This window comes from Vombatus ursinus, unplaced genomic scaffold (assembly GCF_900497805.2).
Source record: "Vombatus ursinus unplaced genomic scaffold, bare-nosed wombat genome assembly UNPS02014863.1, whole genome shotgun sequence".
NCBI lineage: Eukaryota > Metazoa > Chordata > Mammalia > Diprotodontia > Vombatidae > Vombatus > Vombatus ursinus.
In genome coordinates this window covers 26,972,643-26,998,850 of record NW_020954641.1, presented here as the reverse complement: position 1 = coordinate 26,998,850, position 26,208 = coordinate 26,972,643, and positions in this window count along the sequence as shown.

Sequence of the window (26,208 nt, the reverse complement as noted above, 5' to 3'; positions counted from 1 at the left end):
GAGAGAGAGAGAGAGAGAGAGAGAGAGAGAGAGAGAGAGAGAAGTGATGAATTCTGATTGCAAGTAGAAGCATACTTTTTTTTTAACCTTTATTTTTCTTGCCCACTACTATAATCCACAGCCATTATAGTTTACAGCTCCCAACCAGGAATTTGCCCTGGCTTTGGTCCTTTATCCTTTAGCACTCACCTACCAGGAGGTCTGAAGTTTTGGGCCTCATCTCTTGGTTTTGCTCCAACTGACCTCTAGTAGGGATTTCATTAACTTCAAACCCTATCAGCTGTACAGTTTTGGATAAGACAGAGGAGTTCAGTGGTATTTCTATTTGTTTTGCTGAATCTTTGTTTCATGTCGCATTCTTGTTATTCCTAGGGTATCTCTTAGGGAATCAGGGCATAGCTGCAAACTTTCACGTAGCCAAGCTTGTGGGGATTACTGAGTAGTACTACAAGGCTGTATGCCTGTGTATCTTTGGAGTGAAAGTAAGCTTCACTAGAATGTCAGGGGGTGGTCTGACTTGATCAGCAACCCCAAATTCATTCCTCTTCTTTAGGAGGCCCAATTCGCAAGTTGTTTCTATGAGTCTGGGGAAGGGTGGGACTCACGAGAGAGAGAGACGCAAAATGTCATGATTGTTTATGGGCTACTATGAATTCTTTATGACTTTTCTGCATTTTACACAGGGTAAAATAAAAGCTGTCTTGTACCCACTATGTATATTGTTACTTTGGGTGCTTGTATAAGAGTCAACAACCCTTTTATTCACATTCATAGTCATCTAGACAGCTACTGTATTCAAGGTATAGTCTGAAATTTGAAAGAGGCAAGGTGGTTTAGGGTAACATGGGGAGAGAGAGATAGAGACAGAGAGAGACAGAGAGAGAAAGAGAGACAGAGAGAGAGACAATTCAAGAAAATTTGTTTCACTCTGAGAGAGACAGAGAGACAGAGAGAGAGAGACAGAGAGAGACAGAGAGAGAGAGAGAGAGAGACAGACAGAGACAGACAGAGACAGACAGAGAGAGAGAGCCTGTGAAATTAAACCTGACCCAGAGCTTCAGGTTTTTGGTCACAAGTTACAGATTTTTGTTTATACCACTGTCATTTATTCATGTACATTCTCTTATGTGAAAGAAAAATATTCTCATAAGAGAAATTTTGTCTCATCCTCATGACAGTACTTTTTAAATCTTTTTTTTTTAATTTTAGGCAATTGGGGTTAAATGATTTGCCCAGGGTCACAAAGCTAGTAAGTATCAAGTGTTTGCTCTGAGGCCAGATTTGAACTCAGATCCTCCTGACTTCAGGGAAGGTGTTCTGTCCACTGTGCCACCTAGCTGCTCTAGTACTTTTTAAATCTTAAAGGACTATAGAAAAATAACAAATCATAAGGCATTCTACAAATGTGAGTTTTTGTTGTTTGTTATATGTTCACCTGCGCAAGTTAGTTTACTAAAAAGGGTATAGGTCTAACCTTAGAAGAGACCCTGGAAACCCTTGTGTCCAATATTCTTATTTTATAGATAAGGAAATTGAAGAGAGATTTAATGACCTGCCAACTTCACACAAGGAGTAAGGATCAGAATTAGGATTTTGCTCCAACTGACCTTTAGTAGATTTTGACCTAGTTGGTATAATAGATAGAGTGCCCAGACCTGGAGTCAGGAAGACTCATTTTCCTGAGTTCAAATATGGACTCAGACACTTACTAGCTGTGTGAACCCAGGCAAGTCATTTCCCCTGTTTGCCTCAGTTTCTTCATCTGTAAATTGAGCTGGAGAAGGAAATGGCAAACCACTTCAGTGGCTTTGCCAAGAAAACCCCAAATGGGGTCACAAAGAGAAATGAAATGATGGAACAACTGTTTAGAGTGCTGCGCTCTGTGCCAGGGTAAGATCCAAAGTGTCAAAGGCAGGATTTGAACCCAGATTTTTCTGATTGTAAACCCAGCCCTCTGTGTGCAGTCTTTCCTCATTACTCCTACATCTTACGGGTAAATTAGTAAATGCATGCCAAACTATTTGATTTCTTGGAGGAATCTACATTATGTTATTTCCAATGGTCATCCATTAAACTCAATTAAATTTTAATTGGTGGAAGTGGGGGATTCATTACCCTACCTATACACAAATTGTCTTCACAGTGGGGGTGAATTTCCTCTTAGGTTTGTGATTGTTTTTATCAAACTGATTTTTATCAAGTTCTTATCAATAATGCCCATATAAGGAAATATTTAGCCTGCAGATGCTTCTCTCTGGATCTCCCCAGGCTTCAAATTCATGTCCCAGGCTTTTCCTGCTTAATACAAGCTTGATCCAAATGTTTCAAAATCTTCAAGTCTCTGCATCATTTCTTTTCCAGAAGGAAATGGAAGAGTAGATACTATTAATGTGCATAACCAATGAGTTCCGGTTCCTTGTCCCAATAGGTTACTGCGTGAGGACAAAAGGATCTGAGGAGGGATCCTCTTCTTTCATAGCTCAGCATGTGTTCAAAATAAGTAAACTGACCTTGTGGTATCTCTGTTAACCCAGCTGGAAAAATGGGCTTCTATTCAATGCTCAGATGCTGAATCTGAGCTGTGCAAATGGGATAATTAAATTACCCAAAAAGGCAAACACAAACCTCTCCCAAACTGGCCCTGGGCACATGGAAAATTGTTCTTTGCATTTCTCCCTGTCACCTCTCTACTCTTTTGCCACCATACATACAAATGATATATTTTCATCTGTCTTGAAAGGCTTAGGTGCTGAAGGGCAGGGCCTGACCCTGAGCACTGGTAAAGGTATCTCTTGGGGCTGGTTGTCTAGGTTTCTATGATATTCAATGTCATAAATTTGATTTTGATTTATCACCCAAGAAGGCAGGTGAACTGTCTGTCATTGCTTGTTAGCTAGAAATGACCAGCATTGCAAAACCATGATAAACCATTTGAGAACTACATTCACTCTGATTTCCAAAGCCAAGAAGGGAATTAAAATATGGCTTTTTCAAACACATATTGTATTGTTTCTACTACTGCTAGGCAGGGCTATTTAATTCCTTTCATCAGTGGGACCCTCCTACCAGCCAGTAGAAAGGCAGAAATCTCACTCTGATTTGGCAGCTCCCCAAGAGGATCTTAACATAGCTCTTTTGTCCTTAGGGGGAAGAAAGCATTTATTATGCACCTACTACCAGGCACTGTGCAAAGTATTTTACAAATGCTATCTGATTTGAGAATACCAGTTCCTTCTTTTTCTAGACTGAGAAACTATAGTTAAGAGAGATGAATGTTATCCTTGGATATGGACTTCAGAGCCAAAAATAGACCTAGGAAACTTGGTTCCTATCCAGCACAACATTTAAAAACACATTTATGGTTTTAACTTCAAAAAACAGATTGGTTTACTTAGCCAACTTAAATATTGGATTGAGGGGGAGAGAACTTATATTCCCTACTTCAGGTCCAGCACTCTATCCACTGGTTCACCTAGTTGCCCCCCCTCCCCAACTTTGAACAGAATGTGTGCTAAGTAATATAATCTCTTAGAATGGTGGCTTCTTGAGGGCAAGCATGCTTTTGTTTTTCTCTTTGTATTCCCAGCTCCTAACATGTGTTCACTACAGAGTACATGCTTAATAAATGCTTGTTAATTTTCCTCCAGCCAATCTTTTTGGTTTTGATTCCAGGAAACATAATGCATCCTTCAGGATAAGCTGATAGCCTGAAATTTTATCACCATGCAGATAGACTCAATTTTTGATACCCAAAACCTTGACTCCCTCAGTTGCCTCTCACTTCTGATTGGAGGGCTAGAGCAGTAATCTCCTCCCAAAGTCTCCCTTTATAGAGGGCTTGGAGCTTTCAGGATTCTCTGATTACTTCCCCATTTTTCTATTAGCAACTAATCTTGGTTTTGACTCTCCAGAATATCATGCTTTTGTTCTGGGTACCCTTTGTTGCCCCTATTTCTGCATTTCAGCTTCCCTTTCTGTGCCAGGAGAGATATAGATTATATTATAACATAACTAAATGGATTTAGAATTGGTAAGACTCAAAGAATAGCTGGTAAGAGTTCAGTGTGAAAGTGGGAAAAGGTTTTTAGTGAAGTGACCTAGGGATCACTTGGCCCTATGTCTGCCATTTATATCAATGACTTGGATAAAGGCATCAGTGGCATGTCCATAAAATTTGAAGATGACACAGAACTAGAAGGGATTACCTAATATACTAGATGATAAAGACAGGATCCAGAAAGGTCTTGACAGGTTAGAGCTTTGAGCTGAATCCAATAAGAAAAAAAAATCCTTAAAAAGAAATATAAAGTCTTACATTTGTGTACAGAAAACTAATTTTACAATTATAAGGTAGAGGAGGTGTGGCTAGACATCAACGGTTCTGATGAAGATTGGGAATGTTATAGTGGACTACAAGGTAAATATGTATTAGCAGTGTGGCGTAGCATCTGGCTATATTAAGAGGGCCTTGACTTCCAGTAATAGGGAGGTGATAGTCACCCCATACCCTTCCCTCATTATTCTTCATCTGGATTATTCTCCTCAGTTCCAGGCACCACAGTTTAAAAAGGATATTGATGTTAGAGTATTTAGAGGAAGGAAACCAGGATGATGAAGGACCTATATAATTCATGTCATGTGAGAATCAGTCTAAGAAACTGGCCAAGTTTAGTCTGGGAGGAGATTAAAGGTGTGTGTGGGGAGAGGTGTGGGATCTTCAACTATTTGATGAACTGTTTTGAACAAGAGGGAATAATTTTGTTCTGTTTAGTTCCAGAATCCAGAACCAGGAACAAAGAATGGGAATTACAAAGAAACAGATTTAGGCTTGATTTCAGGAAAAACTTCCTAATGATTAGAGCTGTCCAAAAGAGGAATGGGCTATCAGAAAGGTGGTATGTTTCCCTTCATTGACTCCAAGCAGAGGCTGAATGGCCAATTTTAAATAATATAATGGACATTCCTTTCACATCTGGGTTGAACTTCATGACATCTGAGGTCCCTGCTAATTTTGGCCTAACAATTAACACCAAAAAAACATAAGTGCTCCATCAACCACTACCACACCATCCATATGTGGAATCATTGGTTACAGCAAATGGAGAAATTTTGTATGCTGTGGATAAGTTCACTTACCTTGGTATTATGCTTTTGAGGGATGTACATATTGATAATGAGGTTGATGCACGCATTGCCAGAGCTAGCTCAGTGTTTGGGAGGCTCCGAAGGAAAGTATGGGAGAGAAGAGGTATTAGACTGACTGCCAAACTGAAAGTCTACAGAGCCATTGTGTTGACCTCACTGTTGTATGCCTGTGAAACCTGGACAGTATACCAGTGCCATGCCAGGAAACTGAATCGCTTCCATTTGAATTGTCTTAGGAAGATTCTAAAGATCAGCTGGCAGGATAAGATACCAGACACTGAGATCCTTTTTCAAACTAAACTACCAAGCATTCAAACTCTACTTCAGAGAGCGCAACTCCAATGAACTGGCCATGTTGTTCAAATGCAAAATGTACATTTACCAAAAAGACTATTTTATGGAGAACTGACACAGGGCAAGCGTTCACATGGTGGTCAGAAGAAGCGATACAAGGACACTCTCAAGGTCTCTCTTAAGAACTATGGAATTGATTATGTGACATGGGAGACACTGCCACAGGATCACTCAGCAAGGCATGCCCACATCAGAGAAGGTGCCTTGCTCTATGAGCAAAGCAGAGTTGAAATAGCTCAAAAGAAATGCAAGATGGGCAAATTTAGAGAATTCACCCCAAATGTTAACGTGGACTATTTGTGCCTGACCTGTGGTAGAACATTCTGAGCTTGTATTGGTCTGATCAGCCACAGTTGGACACACTGAAACTTGACTCTAGCACAATGATGTCATTTTGGTCTTCTTCAAGGATGAAGGACAACAACCAATTTATTTTACCAATCAATTCAAGTGCCTTTTATGTATCGGTGTTTTCTCTGCAATTTATAATCTCAGAAAATTATCTGCAGCCTTGAGAGGTTAAGTGACTTATTCAGGGTAACAATCTCATGTATGTCAGAGGTGAGACTTGAACTCAGGTTTTCCTGGCTTTGAGGCCAGTTCTATATCCATTATACCTTGCTTAGTCTGGATAATTGAAGTGCTTTATCATTCCTATATCATGCTTCTATGCTAGTCTTACCATCTGCTCTCAAATTTTTCATCTATATTCTCTTTATGTCCAGGTGGTCTGCGGTATCCTTTAATGATCAAATCACTTCTGCTTCTTCCTTTGCCCTTCACATCTATATGCTATGACATGCTTCCCCGCTTTGGTTCCTGGATCTCTTTACATTAGGATACCTTCTTAATATACAGTGCTACACCCTTTTTTGGGATAAGTTATACCTGTGTAAAGTCATAATCTGGAATTAATTCCACTAAGTCTTGAGGATATATATGAAGTCTAATTTGCTTCTTTGCATCAGGGTCTCTATTTTCTTTTGTTTGTTGCCCATACTTTGGGTATTTGTGCATAGACATTTAAAGTCATAGGTTTTAATATTGACTCTTTTCTTTGATTTTCTTCTTCTATGAATTTATGGATGTCTAAATTGTTATTTTTCTTTTTTCTTTGTATCTCCTCTCCATAGTGCTTAATTTGGAAGATAAACAGACGTGCTTTACCTCTGGCCAGGAATCTGATATACCTACGTCATAACCTATAGATTAGAAACCTGAATTCCATCTCTAGACCCATATTCTTATCCATTGTTTCATTTCTCAAATTACTCTTTTCCTCTCCATCGCTTTTCTTCAGTGGGCAACAATGAGGAAAACACAACCTAAGGGAAGCTGTCTTCCATTCTGATAAGTCTTAGGAGGTTCTCTGATTTTCAGATACATGCCCTGAGAAGACAGCAATTCTTCTCTCTTCCTTTTATCAAGTTGAAGAACAGCTGCCTTAGTACCCCTGAGACAGGAATGACCAGATACTACTACTCTTCTTCCTTTGATCTTGACTGGATGTTCATTCCTCTTCTTCTTCTTCTTCTGAATGAGTGAAAAAAATTAAATGCTCTCTATGTGCAAGATACTGTGCTAATTGCTAGAAATACAAACAGAGAAGTAAGATACTCCTTACTTTCAAGAAATTCATATTCTAATGGAGCAGACATCACACATGAAAGGTTTCAGCTCCAAGTCAAGTGGAAAGATCCCATGGTCCTTAAGGTGTAGCAGTGAAGCAGATGATAATGGCTCTTCTTTAATATCATCCCCATTGATAAAATCATATTAGTTTCTGATGCTGAATCATTTGACAGTGCCAAGGACTTTGGTGGAAAGGATCTTCCTTCTGGGTCTTAAGTAGCTATGGCTTTAACACCTGGAGGAACAGATGCCTAGCTGCAGCTCCACAGGGGATGCTTCCCAGCATGGTGACTATAGACACTGGGAGGGAAGCATTGCCATTACCAATGCTCTTGATAACTTGAAACACCTGATAACTTCTGTGACTTAACTATGTCATTCTTTGGAGAACAACCAACATATGCCTTCTTAGAAAGAGCCTCAAACACTCTTCTAAAGCTGTGATTATACAAATATTCTTTTCTTTCTATTTCTCTATATTCTTGAAAAATGTTTTGAGAGAAGGATAAAAAATAGTGATGAAAAAAATACCTTAGCACATATGGACTTCTTTCCAAAGAGCACAGACTTCCAAGATCAGAGAGAAAAGCAAAGAATATCAGTTGATGTTGTCTCCAGGAATCTTGAAGCACCACACATAAATAGGGACATCTTTGTGCTTAGAAAGAGAAATTCTTGGGCTGATAAGGAGGGAGGAAACTTACAGTTTTGAAATATCCTAGCTTAGAGTTTATTGACTGTCAATAATTCAGAATCTCAGAGCTGGAAGGGACCTCAGAGGGCATCTAGTATAACCTAACAGTCCAACAAGGGGTTATCCAGTCTCTATTTAGAAATTTTCAGTGATAGGAAGCTCATGATCAACTGAAGCAGCTCAGATGATTTGTCTATCATCCTGAGCTATTCAACAATTTTATAAATGACTTTATAGAAAACAGAATTGGCATGCTTATCAAAGTTGCAGATGATGTAGTTAGGAGAGACAGATAACAAATTGTATAATGGAGCCAGGATCCAAAAGGATATAAATTTTTTAGAATGATAGGCCAAATCTAATAAGGTTGAATTTAACAGCAATGTCATAGGATTTAGTGATAAAGGCTAATAACTTTCTAGTGTGATCCCATCACTTCCCAAATGAGCAATCTGAGGCCTAGAGATATTAAATGGCTTGCTCAAGGTCATCTAAATAGAAAATGCCTGTGTTGGGATTTGAACTCAGGTCATCTGAAATAAATCCAGTGGAGAAGGGGTTAGCTATCCCTACTGCCTATTGGCAATTGCCACCCACATAGCAGACAAGCCAGCTTAGTGTAAGTAGCAGAGCACTCTGAGGGAAAGACTGGAGAGGGAATGTACCAGGTAAATCAACACCAGGACCACTTTGACTACCCCCTCCCTTTGGACCTCAGTGGAGAAAGCTGAGAATTCACACCATAAGAACCCTAGGAATAGTGATGACACCTAGACCACCAACCTTTCCTGTAGTCCTGCAAAACATCCTGAAGTCATCATTGTGGGAAATGTGCATCATAGAGAAGGAGCCCACCCAAAACAACTATTACCACCACCAACTTCTGACCACTTGCTATTGTCAGGCAGGTAAGGTTAAGAGCCCCAAAAGTGGCAACTCCTCAGACTAAACGTAGACCAAATGTGTTTTTTCTAGCTCCACTACTATAGATATTATCCTTGAAAGTAACCTACCCTGGGAGATGTGGCCTGGCACCTGCTTCTATGAATGATGCAGTTACAGCTACTGAAGACACAGAAAAGAAAATTCTTGCCACTAAAATCCTTGGCATTGTCAAACGATTCAACATCAGAAAATCATATGATTTAACAGTGGAAATTACGTTGAAAAAATGCATTACCATCTGCTTTGCTGCTTTCCCCTAAGAACAACAGGATCTTTCCATCTGAGTTGAAGATGAAACCTTTCATGTATGTTTTCACCCTTATTAGAATGAGAGTTCCTTGAGAGCAGGGACTGTTTTTTTTTTTTTTTGATTTGTATACCCAGGACTTGGTACAATGCTTTGAACATAGTAAGTGTTTAATACAAGATTTTTCACTCATTTATTAATCTGGCTGAAAGTTCAGTTTTTTTATACCATACCATATTCATATGGACCTATTCATAATGTCAACTAGGTGGCGTGCTGGATAGACTACTGAGGCTGAAGTCAGGAAGACTCATCTTCCTTAATTCAAATCTGACCTCAGACACTTACTAGCTAAGTGACCCTGAGTAAGTCACTTAACCCTGTTTACCTTGGTTTCCTCTTCAGTAAAATGAGCTGGAGAAGGAAATGACAAAGCACTACAGTATCTTTGCTAAAAAAACAAACCAAAAAATACCAAAACACACCCAAATAGGATCTTGGAGAGTCATACTTGACTGAAAATGACTGAATAACAACATAGTTATATATTTGAGTTAACAAAAATCAACTGTATATGATGGGGGAGATGTTGATGGCAACAGTTCATTTGGAAAAAAAGAAGATTTGAGGATTTTAATGCACTACAAGCTCAATATTAATCATTAGCACGATCACATCTGCAAACTTTTGTTCAATTCTTGATGCCATGTTTTAGAAAGGAAGTGATAAACTAGGGTGCATCCATGGTGGTTGCTGTTGTTTGTCCTTGGTTCTTAAAGAGGACCAGGACATCAGGGAGGTGATGTCATTACATGCAAATGAATTGGATTTAAAGCAGGGAGGGCTGTGCAAAGTCACCAGCCTCACTTTCTCTTCTGGATCCTGTTGGGTCCAGTGGCAAAGAGATATAGATCAGGACAACTGGAGATGGCCCTGGATGCAGTAGGAGACCTTGGTTTTATAAGCTAAGGTCATTAACAGGTCTCAGTTTGACTGAGGCAATGCCCATTCAGTGATTAAAGCTAGGTAAGAAATGAGGCAGAGAATGGCCTCTTTACCTAGTAAAAAAAAAATCAATCTGGGAGAGGAAGACCCTCAGGGTTTCTGGCCAAAACAGAAACAATCGCTATTTACATTCATTCTGAGCCAATCAGGGCCCATACAATATGAGGATCTCTTGAAGGAGCAAGGGATGTTTAGCTTGGAAAAAAGAAGAGTTGGTGGTAGTAGTGAGGGGGGTTAAATATCTTTAAGTATTTTGTGGGTCAATCTTTTAAATCAGGGATTAGACTTGTTATCTTTGACTCCTGAGTGCAAGGTAAAAGGAACATGGAAGCAGATTTAGACTTCATGTAAGGAAAAAAATTCCTAAGAGTCAGACCTGCCTCAAAGTGGAATGGAGATAGTGGGTTGATTCCTCATCAATGAAGGTCTCCAGGTAGAGGCTGGATGACCAGTTGTTAGAGATTCTATAGAGGAGACATAGAAGAGGAATCTCATTGCCCTGGTTGGTCCCAGAAGGCAGAACTAGGAGAAAAAGATGGAAGAAGAGGCAAGAGTGAGATCATTCAATGTAGGGGAAAATTGCCTTAACAATTAAATTCCCATAGTGCAATGGTGTGACTCAGGAGGGAGTGGATTTCCAACTGCTGGATGTTTCTAAGAAGAGATTTGACAATTTGTTGATGATGTTGTAACAGAGATTCTTGGTCAGGTGTGGATTGCACTAGATGTTTTCTGAGGTCCTTCCAACCCCAGGATTCTTTCATTCTGTGTAAGTCTGCTGATGGTCATGCACTATGATCCAGCTTAGGGTAGAAATTGTAGGGCCCTCCTTTCTCTGATGCATTGTTCCTCCACAACTTTGTTTTTTTGAACATGTTGTGGCTTAGCCCTCACAAGGATAAAAACCCACGAATGCCTTTACCTTTTCCTTCTGAGCTGGTGAGTCTGAGAAATTCCATCAACATTAAGGTTTTTTTTTTTTTTAAAAGTACATTACTATTTATATTGTCATCTGACAACACTTTCAAATAATTCATTTATTTGTTCATCCAATCAAACAAATCCACATAGATTCAATCAAATAATCAACATGTATTGAGCACTTAATGTGTAGCATGAGGTTCTAGGGGAGCTTTAAAGTTTAGAAAGTATATGGTTTCTGGTCTAAATCTATGATCCTATGATTCTCAAGGAACATACAGTGTAAGAAAGAGATATGAAACATGTACAGGCAACTATAATACACTGTATTGTATTGTAAGTGCATCAGAAAGGGAAGTTGTGAGGTCTAGTGGGGAAGACCAATACCAATAGGAGATAAAGGTGGGTAGAGTGGGCTCTGGGGAAGGCTACAAGGAATACCATTCAGATTGGCCTTCAAGGGATGTAAAGTAACTTAATGGGTGAGAAGTGAGGGAAGAGATTCTAGAAACAGGAAACTGATTATGTTAAGTCTTAGATATGAGAGAATGCATAGAACTGTGGAGTTGCAAGATCAGAAAGGACAGAAAGCTGAAGAGACATTAGAAATGATTTTCACAGAATCACAGACCCTCAACATTGGAAAGGAACTCAGAGGTTAACTAGTCTGATTTATGTGTTAGTGAATTGTCTTTAACTAGACAGTGACCTAATCCCCTTTCCCCTCCACTGGTTAGTTGATGGCATTTTGAAATGTTATATAGAGATATCATGTACCATACAAGAGACTTGGGTTAAATAAACTTGTGGGCTCCCTTTACCTCTGCAATGCTATGACTTTTCAATGCTATGAGTTTTCCCTTACAAAGCACTTTCACATCCATTTTCTCACTAGAGTCTTGAAACAGCTCTGTGAGAAAGGTAACACAAATAGTACTAGCCTCTTGATATAGGAAAAGAAACTGTGGTTCAGAGAAGGAAAGTGATTTGATCGAGGTCAAACAGCCAATTTAAGGTAGATTTGGATCTCCAATCTATGACCCAAACCCCTCAGCCCTTCCTAGTCACTTCTTCATGCTGCCTCTTTTTAATTCTCAGTAGATAAATAAGATTATCCCCAAAGCTGATCTATCTTAAGCTATCTTTTTTTGGCTCTTAAATTATACCACTGTTTTTTGTTTTTTTTTTAAAGGAACTCTAGCTTCAGAGCTCAGGTGAAGAAAGACCCCACCAAGGAAAAAAAGGGGGGGGCATTCATGCACAGAGAGCATAAACGAACTGTGTCATCCAATTATTTTCAATTACAATTCCACTCCTTTCTTTGATGTTTTCTTATGCTGATATCCAAGTTGCTAATGAAGCTGACTCTAGCTTTATGATCCCCATTGTTGCTGCTTGCTGTGCCTAATTGCTTTGTCTCTGTAACAGACAGACATTCTGAGCAATTAGACAATAATAAGAAAGCAAGATCGGGAAATAGCTTCAGATTCTTTGCCTTTAATTATGCTGATAGTGCACCCTACAGCCTGGAATCAATGCCGAAGTGCTACTATTTTTGATAGCATTCAATAACATCAAACTAGGTCTAATCAATTTATTTTTCCAATGCAAAAGGTTTCTGGTTTTCGACTGACATTTTGGACAAGACAGGAGATTTTAACTCAGGAAGAATTTTTGACTCCCTAGTTTCCAATCCCATGTTAATTAATTTCAGGGCAGCCCAGTTAGTCCCAACAATCCCATTTTACAAACATGGAAAGTGAGGACTCCAAGAGTGAAGCACCCTGCTTAAGGGAATGCTGGGGTCAGCCTTCTAACCTTCATCTTCCCTTCCATCATCATTTTCTAGTGTAAAAAATATGACTTGATGGGGAATCAAGAATCTTGGTTCTAGTCTCAGCTTTGCTACTGGCTTGGCCTATGATCTTGGACAAATCAGTTCCTGTCAACCCTAGTGTCCTCACTTACAAAATGGGAATAATAATAAAAGCTTTGCCTGTCTTGCAAGTTACAGGGAAGAAAGACAAGCTTTGTAAGCCATAAAACACTGTAGGAGAGTGAGCTATTATAATTTGTATTATTGGACAAGTAAAAGGAAGTACTTTGTGATCTTTGAAGCATCACATAAAATTAGAGATTATTATGATGACAACACAGTTGGGTTTTTCCTTTGGCTTTTAAGAAAGCAACATTGGGGGAAATCCCTCTAGCCCCGTGTCAACCTCACAAAATGAACTTTAGTGCCATCTAACGCAATTGCATGGGTATGCTTGGCTGCCTAAATGTTCTTCACAATTACAGAGTTTCAGGGACACTTTGAGCTGTCAACTTTTGAAGTGACATAGCAGATACACAAGTCAGCCATGCTACTACCACCAGGTTTTCTCTTTAAAAAAGTGATTTGCATGGAATTACCATAATCTGTTATGATTTTGTTTGAAGATGATTACTTATGACAGGTTCCCCAGCCTAAAGCAAGTGTCTTGGCACCCAGAAGCCTTAACCTTCAGGAGCTGCTTTGTTCATATGGGGCCTTAAAGAAAACTAATCCAATAGACAATTTTAAGCCTCAGACAAGCTCATGAGAAAAATCAGTTTTCATCTATATGAAGCACTTGGGTTATTTTCTGTGCCTCACTTGAGGGGTTTTTGCATGAACATTATGCAACTGGGTAACAGAACTTCACTTGGCACCAGTCTGGCACACACAATTCATCCCCTAGCAGAACCTGAGGTCTTTAACACTGTTGTTACCATACCACCACCACCAAAAAGGTGGAATTTTCCTAATCTATGGTTTCACTTTTGGGATAATGACCTCTTGACCTTCTGTCTCTCTCTGGATTTGCTGCTGGTCTCTTTCATTCCTTTGTCTTGTTCTAAGCACTCCAACCTAGGAATTTGGAATTCGATTCACGCCAATAAAAATGGAAGCTCTTCTGGTGCACAGACTATTTTGCCAAACAAACACTGCAGAGAATACAACATTATAGAAGAAACCATAGTTTCTTCCTCCATGAAACTTAAAGTCTCAGTAAGGGGAATCTGACATATGAATTCTGTTCAACAAAAATTTATTTATTAGTTGCCTACTATGTGCCTTACACATAGGCATATGTAGAATATGGACTAGGTGTGCCAACATACCCCAGGACAAGCATTTTTGTTGTTCAGTTGTTTAAGTTGTGTCAACTCTTCATGACTCCATTTGGGAGTTTTCTTGGCAAAGATAATGGTGTGGTTTGCCATTTCCTTCTCCAGCACTGCTTTATAGATGAGGAAACTGAGGCAAACAGGGTTCAGTGACTTGCCCAGGGTCACACAGCTAGTAAGTGTCTGAGGCCAGGTTTGAACTCAGGAAGATGAGTCTTCCTGACTCCAGCCCTGGCACTCTATCCACTGTACCACCTAGTGGCCCAGGATAAGCCTTACCATTGACATTTTTCATTTCTTTAGGGGTGGGGGGGATGCTCTTTCTTGAGGGAAAGAACTAATCATAATAATTTCTCCATGGGTGCCAGCACACCTGCCCAACTGCTCTATGCATGACACAATCAGACACTGTGCTAGTTGCTAAGAATAAAAAATGAAAAATAAAACTATGTCTGCCCTCAAGGAGCGTATATTTTATTGGAGAGAAACAACTTGTACAGAGATGAGTAGATACAAAATGCAGACAAACTAGATACAAAGTAAGTTGAGGGAAGGGCAGAAAACAGAAACAGCTAGGGAAATCTGAAGGCTCTTATGATAGCACTTGCATTGGGTCTTGAAGCATGATAGACATTCCAAGAGGCCAAGGTGAAGAAGGAGAGAATCCTAAGAATGGCATGTGTGCGAAGGGACTATGTTGAGAGTTATTTCAATAACCTGTCATTTTGTCAATGTGGATGCTCATTTTACTCTCACAGATTGAATTCTTCTATAACTTAGCAAAAGTTCTTCAAGAGTAACTGTGCTTGAAAAATTATTCACTATGAGATTAGCCTTCTTGTAATGAGCCACTATGATTAGGTAGGCTGGTTCTCAGTCAACAGACATGCAACTCAAGACAGGTTCAATATTCAATGCAATTGTACCTTGGTAGATTCTACCAGGTTTTGTACTCTGCTTGCATAATCTTCTAGACCATGGGTCACTGGCATGCCACGATGAAGTATTGAAAATGACTATTTATGGGAATTTATATAGTTAATTGGAAGCAGGTAGGTAGTGCAGTGTGCCAGGCCTGGAGTCAGGAAAACTCATCTTTCTAAGCTCAAATCTGGCCTCAGACACTTAATAACTGTGTGACCCAGGGCAAATCACTTAACCTTGTTTGCCTCAGTTTCCTCTTCTGTAATATAAGCTGGAGAAGCAGGTAGCAAACCATTCCAGTATCTGTGCCAAGAAAACCCTAGGGTCATGAAGAGTAGGACATGACTGAAAAATAACTGAACAACAATATAGTTAATTGAGGCTTCATTACAACTTTTAACAAACATTATCTTTCCACATAATAGTAACCATTGGATATTAGTGGTAGCATGGCATGGTGGGAGGCAACATGGAGCATTAAGTGGGTTGAGTGCTGGATCTGGAATCAGAAAGACTTGAATTCAAGCCCGACCATAGTCACTTATGAGCTGTGTGACTATGAGCAAGCAACTTGAGCTCTTTCAACCTGTGTTCCTTCTATAGCATGACCATAGACCTAGAGCTGGGAGTCAGTCAATCAACAAGCATTTATTAAGTGCTTACTGTGTGCCAGGGTCTGTGCTTAGTACTGGGAATGACTCAGAGACCATCTAGTTCAACTCCCATACCAATCTCACAGGATGGTTGTGAGGATCAACCTATACATACACACACACACACACACACACACACACACACATATACACACATATATATAGTACTGTGTTAATGTTAGTTATTATTATTTTTTTCCATGAGAAAGCTTTTTTTTAGACTGATAAAGAAGGAACCTAACCTGAAATTGCAATTTATATTGAATGACTTCTTTTCCATGTTTCATCTAGGTTTTACCAGTGAAGTATAATAAATGTGGTAAATTGTGAAAGCATTTATCTGACATGAACACATTTCCTTCAATACAAATTCCACTACCTCAGGTTTGATATTTTAAAGGTTCTGCCTTTGCAGTGTTTTGTGTGCTGTTGGACACCATGTCTTTCATGTGGATTAGTAAGTATGGATTGGAGTTATGTCCAAAGGCTTGCACTTTGGAGCTGTAAACATATAACAATATTTAATGTCTTTGGAGTCCCTCATATCCCAGAGTTCAAATAAAACTATCAACCAACTGAGGTCAAGAAATCAATTCAATTGAATACAACAACGCATTTACTGGAGGAATATAAACTCCTTGAAGGCGAGACTGTCTCACTTTTGTCCTTGTATCATCAGGTCAGGTAGCATGTGCAGGGCACTATTGTAAGGGCTAGGGAAGGAGACAAAAAACATGCCACAGTGGACCTGCAGTGGACAGACCTTAGATTTAGGAAGACCTGGGCTCAAGTCACAAGTCTCTTGAATATCACACAAGTCTGTGTGGGTGACTGAATGTGTGACCCCAGGCAAGTCAATTAACCTTTCAGTGCCCCAGGCAGCTGTTTAAGATTATAGGGTTATAGTGTAGGTTCTGATTGTAATAGTGGAAGTTTCCTTGCTCAGTTTCCTATACTAATGAAATCACAAGTTTAATTCCTTCCCCTCCACAAAGAAAGTCTTTATGCCTAGTAAAATTTCTGGCACGAAGGAGGTGCTTAATAAATGCTTGCTTGAGCTTTGGCTATATTCAGGGCACTATGTCAAATATTGGGGAAGTGAAAACAAAAAACAATCCTTGTCCTTGGGGGGCTTATATTTTATATAAACTATATATATATATACACATATGTATACTCATATACATATACACAGATATACAGATATATTACATAGATAAATTAAAATTGTTATATCTGTATTTTTATATTATGAGGAAAGGAGAGAATATGATGCAAGCAGAGAAAGATAAAACATAAAATTTATACAAAGGTCAAATGCCTGGAAGTACTGACCCTAGACAATGATCAGACAGATCATGAAGGCCTAGCTTTGTATAGGAAGCACATATGCAAAAGTTGGCTGGCTGGCATAACTAGCTAGAAGTCATCAAGTCCACCCCAATCATTTTACTAATGAAAAAATCAAAGCTTAGAGAAATAGAGCAGAAACTTAAATCTAGGACTTCTGACTTCAGAAACTAGTGCTTTCCCTATTACTATATGCCAAAGGAACCTTAGTGGTCGTGGAGAGTAGACTGATCCAGTCATCTTATAGATGAGGTCTGGATGAAGTATAGGGTTTTTTTCTCTAGGCAAGATGGTTGCTGACTATGGTCATGACCAGGCTGAAGTGCTAGGGAGATGGGAGACGCAGTTTATATAAGAAACTGTGGCAGACATCATGGCAAGATTATGAGTTTTTGAAGACAAGAATCCTGTGTGCTGTAATTCAATAAGCTGTGTACTGTATTAAATTTTTTTTTCCGCTTGCTTTCTGTTCAATTTTAGGAAAATCTTAAAAAACCCCCAGTTACTGCTTTTAGGTGAGGTAAGGGTAAGAAGTGGGATATCTAAACTAGGCTAGGAAAGATCTGGTACCTGCCATAAAGAGTTAAAAAAGGAGGTTTCTCCTGATCAGCTTTGAGTTGAGGGTAAACAGTTGGAATAAGGCAGAACCATGTGGGAGAAACCAATCGTCACATAAGGCTGGCTCTGGTGAGTGCTCTCTAGTGCTCCTGTTTCTTCATAGAAAAAAGTCAGGGTGGGTTTGCAGGACATCAAGGGAGAGAGATTAGCCCACAATAGACAGGAGTCTAGACAATTCATCTAATTTCAACAAACACCTATGAAATGCTTTATGGGTGCTGAGTAATCCAGGCAAAGGCTACTTTTGAAAAGTCTGATAAAATCAGCTATATGCAGATATCTTCTATCTATCTATCCATCCACTCATTTATCTCTGTTCATTCATTCATTCATTCATTCATTCATTCATTCATTTTTTTTTCTGAAGTTGTGGTTTGAGTGTTATAAGGAGCCTCCTTTGCCAATGCAGAGCAGCATCTATTCTGTGACATAAGAGTCTTAGGGACTTGCCTGGTGGTGAACTGAGAAACAGAGATCTCAAGGTTATAGGTAGGACTTGAACCCAGTCAATCAATAAACATTTATTAGGCATGTACTATGTGCCAGGAGCAGTGCTCAGCACTGGTGATACACATAACAAAAGGCAGTCCCTCCCCTCAAGGAGCTTACACTCTAATGAGGGAAGACAAAACACAAAAGAAAGCTAAAAATAGGGAGAGGGGTTTTGGGAGTGGGGAGTAGCCAGTGAAAATTCAAGGAATTTTGTACATATGTCATATGAAAGAATTAGCAGGGAAGTCAGTGTCAAAGGATCACAGAGTGTATTAGGGGTGGTGGTGATGGTGAGATAAGGCATAAGAAAACTGAAAACTTAGGAATGGGCCAGGTTGGAAGGACTTTAAATGCCAAACAGGATTTTCTATTTGATCATGGAGGTGATGGGGAGCTACTGGAGTTTTTTGAAGTATATATGTGGGGGTCGGTTGGAGATGTGACATGGCAATACCTGTGCTTCAGGAGTGGAAAGAGATTTGAAGCTGACCAACCAGATGGAGATTACAATAGTTCAGGTGTAAGGTGATGAGGGCGTGCACCATGTGATGGTGGTCGATGAAGAGAAGGGGTGTATATGAGAGATGTTTCAAAGGGGAAATTGACAGAATTTGTCAACAATATAAATATGGGAGGTGAGACAGGATTGATGAAATCTAAACTGAGAGCCTGGTTAAGTGGTAGATGGTAGTGTCCTCTACAGCAGGGTTTCTTACACTTTTTCCACTCCTGACCCCTTTTGGCATTTTGGCAGTGTTTATTGGTGTTGCGTGGCCTGAGGGTAGTGTAGAGTGCTGCGTGCTGTGTTCAAAACCAAGGCTGCAGTGAAGTTTCAGTGATGCAATTCAGGCAAGCGCTACCAGAAACACCCTGGATTCATTACACATTTGATTTTGAATTAATTTTTGGTCATTACATGTTCAGAAACCTTTAACTGTTGCCAAATTTTTCAAGATGCCATATAGGGTTGTGACCCACAGTTTCAGAAGCATTGCAAACAGTAATAGGAAAGTTATGAAGGGGAAGGACTTCGGGGAGGGAGAAGATAATGAATTGAATTTGAAGATGTTGAGTTTAAGATGACTTTGTCTCATCTCCTCTGGGCTAATTTCCTAATTTGTACCCTCACATGGATTTATTTCTCAGGGTACAGCTGCTATTTTGAGTTTTAGAGTCCTTGTGTATCTGTACTCTAACACAATAGCTTATGAGTCCTCACTATTGTGTTTCCCAGCCAATAGATTGTTAGCCAGTAGATACAATTAGCTCCTAGAAAAAGCATTTACTCAGATGGTATAGTAATAACAGTAGACTAAAACATCCCCCACTACCAAATTTTGGATCCATTGTCTCACAAACACACAAAGTGTAGTAAGAAGAGTGGGAACATATTTAGAATACAATGATAATGTGGCACACATAGAGGGAACAAGTAGCCAAGGTAATTTGGAACCAGAGAACTGCAGCAACTGAAAGTCCTTTCTCTACAGTGGAGTCTTCACAAAGCTCAACACTGGCTTGCCAGGGCAAATTCTTTCTTTCTTTCTTTTCTTTTCTTTTTCTTTTCTTTTTTTTAGGCAATTGGGGTCAAGTGACTTGCCCAAGGTCACACAGCTAGTAAGTGTCAAGTATTTGGTCTGAGGCCAGATTTGAGCTCAGGTCCTCCTGACTTCAGGGCTGGTGCTCTATCCACTGTGCCACCTAGCTGCCCCCGCAAATTCTTTCTTGAGTTCATAATTGACTCTCTTCTCTGCTGCCAGGTATCATACTCCTTAAAGCTTCTTCTGGCCTGAGTGATTGTCTTTCTTTATCCTTATATCTTGCTTAACTGTGTCTCAGTCTTTCTGACTTTTCAACTGTTGAATGAAGTGTCTTTCCCTAGGCAAATAACTCTGCTGTTGGATACCATGGCTGATTGGGATGAAAAAAAAAATAAAACCCCTTCTTCCCCCATCACCCAAAGAGGTAAAGGGCCAGGTTCTTCTATAAATGACTCTTTCTTTCTCATTTTCTCCAAACCCTCAAACTGTTGTCAGGCTTAACTACTTAAAGCCCCTGTGGGTGTGGCTGATTTTTTTTTTTTCAGAGGTGAAGCTTCTTTTAAAATAAGCTCAAGGAACTTAATTTGCACCTCACAAAAGGATCATGTGGACTAATTGTTTTCATAATTAAATACCTCATTATTGGCTCCTTTTCTGTGATTCCTGTCCTTTCAAAGACCAGGTTATTTACATCTATATTATCTTATGGAAGATTCATTATTTTCAGTATTGATTATTGAACCAGGAGTTGGAAGCAGTTAAAAAATTTAACAATGAAATAGAGTCATATCTGACTCTTTGTGACCCCATTTGGGGTTTTCTTGGCAAAGATACTGGAATGGTTTGCCATTTCCTTCTCCAGCTCATTTTACTGATGAGACAACTGAGGCTAAGTGACTTCCCAGGGTCACACAGCTAGTAAGTATCTGAGGCTGGATTTGAACTCAGGTCTCCCTGACCCCAGGTCTAGTGTTATATCCACTGTGCCACCTAGCTGCCCTAGTGAAATGCTGTCATCCCATTATTCTAAGAGTCTAAACATCTATCATTTAAAAAAAAAAAGACTAGAGAGGAGTGAGACAGATATGTGTTTTAAGGAACCCCAGTGGTCTAAGAGTTACTTCATCTCCATAGAATCACTAACTCCAAGTTTGTGAAGTAAATATTAGGATAAAATGAATAATTGAGAATCAATGAAATGCACAGAGAAGACCCACAAGATTTCTTAGCCAGCCAAAACTGGGCTGGAAGACAGGATTTGTCTTTCTCAGTTTGGAAGTACAGTGTGCTCTTTCAAAAAAAATGAATATGAAAGAAACTTTACTTAACCTTTTAAATAAAAAGAAGAAGTTTTAACACATGGAAATGACATGGTGTTTTTTTACTTTTCATTTTTTTCTTATTTTTTTTTCTTCAAAGAATACATATCTAATTAAACTCAAGAACAGCAAGTCGCACAGATCATAGTATTCTCTGCCTGCAACTTTGCCTTTTGATAGCTTGGGAAGGTCCCTGCAAAGAAGTTTGATACATTGAGTACAGAACTGTATGTCAGAGGATACAGATTCAAGTTGAGACTGATGCTTACTAGCTGGGTCACTGTGGTCAAATCCCTACACCTCTATGTCTCTCTGTCTCTGTCTGTCTTTGCTCCTCTGTAAGGGTAAGTTTTCTTCTGTGTAAAATGGAGGTAATTTTATCTGAACTTCGAGTCTTATAGGGCTGTTATAAGGAAAGGTTTTTTTAAAAAATAAACTATTGGGTATTATAAAAGAGTGTGTGTGGTACCATGGAGAGAGCACTAGAGACCACGTGTCAGAGGACCTGATTTCAAATCCTGGTTCTGTTGTTCACCACTTCTGATCTGTGGTATGTAACTCTAGGCCTCCGGTTCCTTATCTGTAAGATGAAGGGGTTGGACTAGTTGATCTCAAAATTCCCTACTTTGTCTGAGATCCTATCTTATAACATCCCTTCCAAAACTAAGATTATATAATAATTATTATTATTTCTGAGAGCAGCTACCCCATAGAATAATATCTTCTCTCCAGCAGGACAAAAATGAAACATGATCAAGAAGATGGAGATTTTCCCTCAGGAATACCAGTCTCCTGATCCTCCTAGTGCAGAAGAGACCATCTTGAAATTGCGCTGAGATGGTGTGAGGTATTTTGACATTTATTTTAAGACTTTACTTTTACTTTAAGTTTACTGAACTGAAAAGCCAAATTGGCCCATGATTAAGAATGGTTTGCCATGACTTCTACTTATAACATCCATGAAGTTGTGCCTATTTTAACTATATACCTTGAATCCTGTGTTAAAGAAGGTATAATAGAAGGAGTACTGATTTTGGAATTAAAAGATTTGGGTTCAAATCCTGTACACTTATCATCTGTGTGACATTGGTCAAGTCACTCTTTGGGCCTGAGTTTCTTTATCTCTAAAATAAGGGAATTAGATTCAATGATCTCTAATATCCCTTCTAACTCCCAATGTGATCCTTTGGTTCTATGTAAGACACAGAATTGCAGACTCTCAGAGTTGGAAAGGCCCTCAGAAATCATCTAGTCTTACCCCTACCTGGACAGAAATTCCATTTACAATATTCTTGACAGATAAGCATCTTCAGAGATGAGCAGCTCACTACCCCATAAGGCAGCACATTCCCTTGACAGATAACTACGATTGTTAGGAAATTCTTCCTTATGATAAGTTCAAATTTGCCTCCCTAGAATGTCTACACATTGGTTCTGGTCCTCCTCCCTGGAGCTTCACAGAATGCATCTACCCTCTTCTTTAGCAAAATGGACTTTAAGATTTTTGAAGACAGTGATCAAGTCCCTCTCCCCCAAACATGTATGACATAGTAGAAAATGGGAAGGGGGATGCTCCTATGTGCAGAACTTTCAAGGTTCCATTGTTGGTTTTATGGGGTTAATGATTGGTTGCAAGGATCTTTGACAAAACTAGGTATCTCTAAGCCCCCTTAAACTCTTAAAATTATTGAGGGCCCCCAAATAGCTTTTATTTATGTGGGTTACATCTATTAGTAGTCACCATATTAGAAATGAAAACATCTTAGTATTATTATGAAAATAATTTTGACCTTGCAGACCCCCTTTCGGGGTCTCCAAACCACACTTTGAGAACAAATGTCCTAGAGGATTGGGTCCTTGTTTGGTGTGCTTTGGGTTATCCCAGTGGCCCTAAATGAACTGAATTCCTAATTCCAGAATATGTGGAATGCAACTGATTTTTTTTGGGGGGGGGTAGGGCTCTTACAATCCCTGACATTTTACTAACAAGTTCAAATATCAAGGGTCAGAAGCCTGCCTCTCCAGGGAAATCTTACCTCAATTTGATTCCAACCTATTTCAACCTTTTAATTGCACAGGAACATGCTTTCCAATATCCTGGGAGACAGACTGTCACTTCCTATGTGTCTAGCCTCAAGTATGGAAAACTGCTTGTTTATATATACTTGTTGCCTAGAGATATAGTACAAGGGGATGGGTGATGGAAAAGGAAAATATTAGAATGATCGACTGGCATATAGTCTGTGATGAACAATACATGAAAATGATCAAAGGGGTCTCACCTTTCTTGGGAGTTAGGGGGAAGTGGAAGCCAAGGACTGTAGGAAAAAGGAAAAGAGTGTACTGTAGTGGAAAGAACATTGAGTGACAGTGAAGGGTCTTTTTTTTTCTCCCCAGGTCTATCACTAACTAGCAAGGTAATTTTGAGCAAGTCAGTGCCTCCTCTTTCTGGGCCTTTTTCCTCCTCTGTTATGTGAAAGGGTTAGACTAGAAAAGGGATTCTTAATAGTGTGTGTGTGTGTGTGTGTGTGTGTGTGTGTGTGTGTGTGTGTGACGATCTTTTTTGGCAATCTGGCGAAACCTATGGACCTCTTCTCACAATAATGATTTTAAATAATCAAAAGAAATGCTAAATTTCAGTTAGAGGTTAGTAAAAAATAAAGGTTTTTTTTTTGACTATCCAAGTTTATGAACCTTTTGAATTTTATCCACCCAGGTTAAGAATTTCTGGACTTCAGACTCTAAGGCTCTTGGATTTAAAGTTAGAAATGAATGAGAAGTTGAAGTTCTAGAGAAGCAGGGATCAGATTAGTTGAGAAGAGACCTGAACCTAGAATTAGAATTTATATAATGACCACAACATTAGGAAGCAGAGTAACTTTGGAAGACTTAAGAACTCTGATCAATGCAAGGACCAATCATAATTCAGAAGACCTCATTCTCATGCCTTATTCTCACCTCTTGGTGAAATAATGGACTGTAGGTACAGAATTAAATGGCTGTTTCTAGACAAGACCATTATAAGACACATTAATTTTACTCGACTATAGTTTTTTAAAAAAATTAAGGACTTTTATATATGCGCTCACTTTATTTGTGCATGTGAGGGAGTAAATAGAAGAGAGGGGCTGCCAAAATATGAGAGTGAGGTAAACTAATTATAGTGATGCCAAAAAAAAGTGTATTTATGTGTGGGGGAATAGAGGAAAGAGAGAACATCTAGAAAATATTTTTTAAAATATGTGGAAGAAACTAGAGATGTTTAGGGCAGGGATGAGACAAGTAGGACAGTATAGTACAACCACCCTATCTCCAGGCTGTCCCCCATGCCTGGAATAATCCCCCTCCTCATCTTCTGGTTTCCCTGGTTTTCTTCAAGCCACAGGTAAAACCCCATCCTCTGAGAGAAGCCTTTCCTGATCCCCTGTAATGCTAGTGCCTTTTTCTGGGGATTAGCTCTGATTTGTCCTGTCAAGATCTTGTTTGTACATAGTTGCTTGCATGTTGTCTCCCCCAATTAGAATGTGAGCTCCTCAAAAGCAAGGAATGTCTTTCCTCTTTCTTGTATTCCCAGCACTCGACACAGTGCCTTACACATATTAGGTACACAATAAATGATTAATTACTGACTAACATTACATTGAATATATATTAAAAGGAATAGGTTGTATATGCGGGTTCATACATAATCCTAATTTTCTGGCCTTCTTTGTGAGTGGAAATGTCTGTGCTTGCTAATAATTTTCTAGTTCAATTCTTTTTTAAAAGTATTTTTAAAAGAAAATAATATAGGGAGGAGGCCATATTGAGGCATATTTAAAGCAAATTAAAAATCTAACATGAAGAAGCCCACTCAGGAGCCCAATTTGAACTCTGAAACAATTTGCTGGTTCACTCTGACAGGACATTGGTTTAATTTTGGTGACCTTTATTGGTAACACCAAGGGCCCAGTTCATAATAAACACACACACACACACACACACACACACACACACACACATACACACACACACACTTATACGCAGAACCCAGAAGTAGATAATTAGACAAAATATTGTGTCTGATCTCTGTTCTAGAAACTTTCTTAAACTAAGTGCTAATGAAATAGATGAAGGGGTAGAATGCAACTGGAGAAGATGCCATGAAGCTTGGGGCTGGAGCAAATTCTTATCTCCTTTCCTTTACTGAAGAGGCTCCTCTACTCTGACTTGAAATAGTCTTTATCATTTCAATAAGGAAGCATGATCTAGCTCAGTGGGTTCTGGACACTGCCTACTCTGCCCTGTGAGTTTTTATTTGTGGAGGTGGGGCTTGTAGTTGACAGTGGAGTTACTAGGTGAATATGTGCAATGTGACCACACTTCAGCAGAGTGCAGTGGGAAAAAGTACTGGGCTTAAATCTTGAGATCTGGCTCTGAGTCCCAGCTCTGACATTTAATGGCTGTGTGACTCTGGACGAGTCACTTACCTCATCTGGGCCTTGGTTTCCTTGTCTATAAAATGAGACAACTGAATCATGTCTGAGACATCTTCGAGCTCTAACATTCTATGTTCTAAGTCCCCTTCCTAGCTGTAGGAATGTGAGTAAACTGTTATTCTTTTTTGGTTCTCAGATTCTTCATTTACAAAGTGATAGAGTTGGATTCCTTGATTTTTTTCAGGTATCTTCCAGCCTATTAGTCTGTGTTCTAAAGTCCTTTCTAGCTCTGATATTTTTGTCTTGTTACTAGCTATGTGATTAAGGGAAAGTTATGACCCTTCTCTAGACCTCAGTTTCCTCCTTAAAATAAATCAACTGGTCAGAGTAACCTCTAAGATTCCTTCTAGCTCTGAACACCATAGGAAGATCATTGGCTCAGGAGTCAGAGAACCTGGGTTCAAATCCCATTTCTGATGTTTATTACTTGTAGGCAAGTCACTTTAGTTCCTCATCTGTATAGTGAGGGGGTTAGAATAGAAGGCCTCAGAGGTCCCTTATGGATTTATATCTATGATCCTATGAATTTATAGTCTATGGTCCTCAAAAAACACTTTGTAAATTTTGAAGTACTTGTTGAAATGTGGGACATGACTCTCCTTCCCCTGCCGCCATCATGAATGTCTTTACCCTGCTTCTACACTGAGAGAACGGTGGTTTGGCTAACTGGGACTTGCTGTAATTGAAGTCTAGAGCCAGGACCTCAATCCCAGTTCCTGTAAGGGATTGAGAAGTCT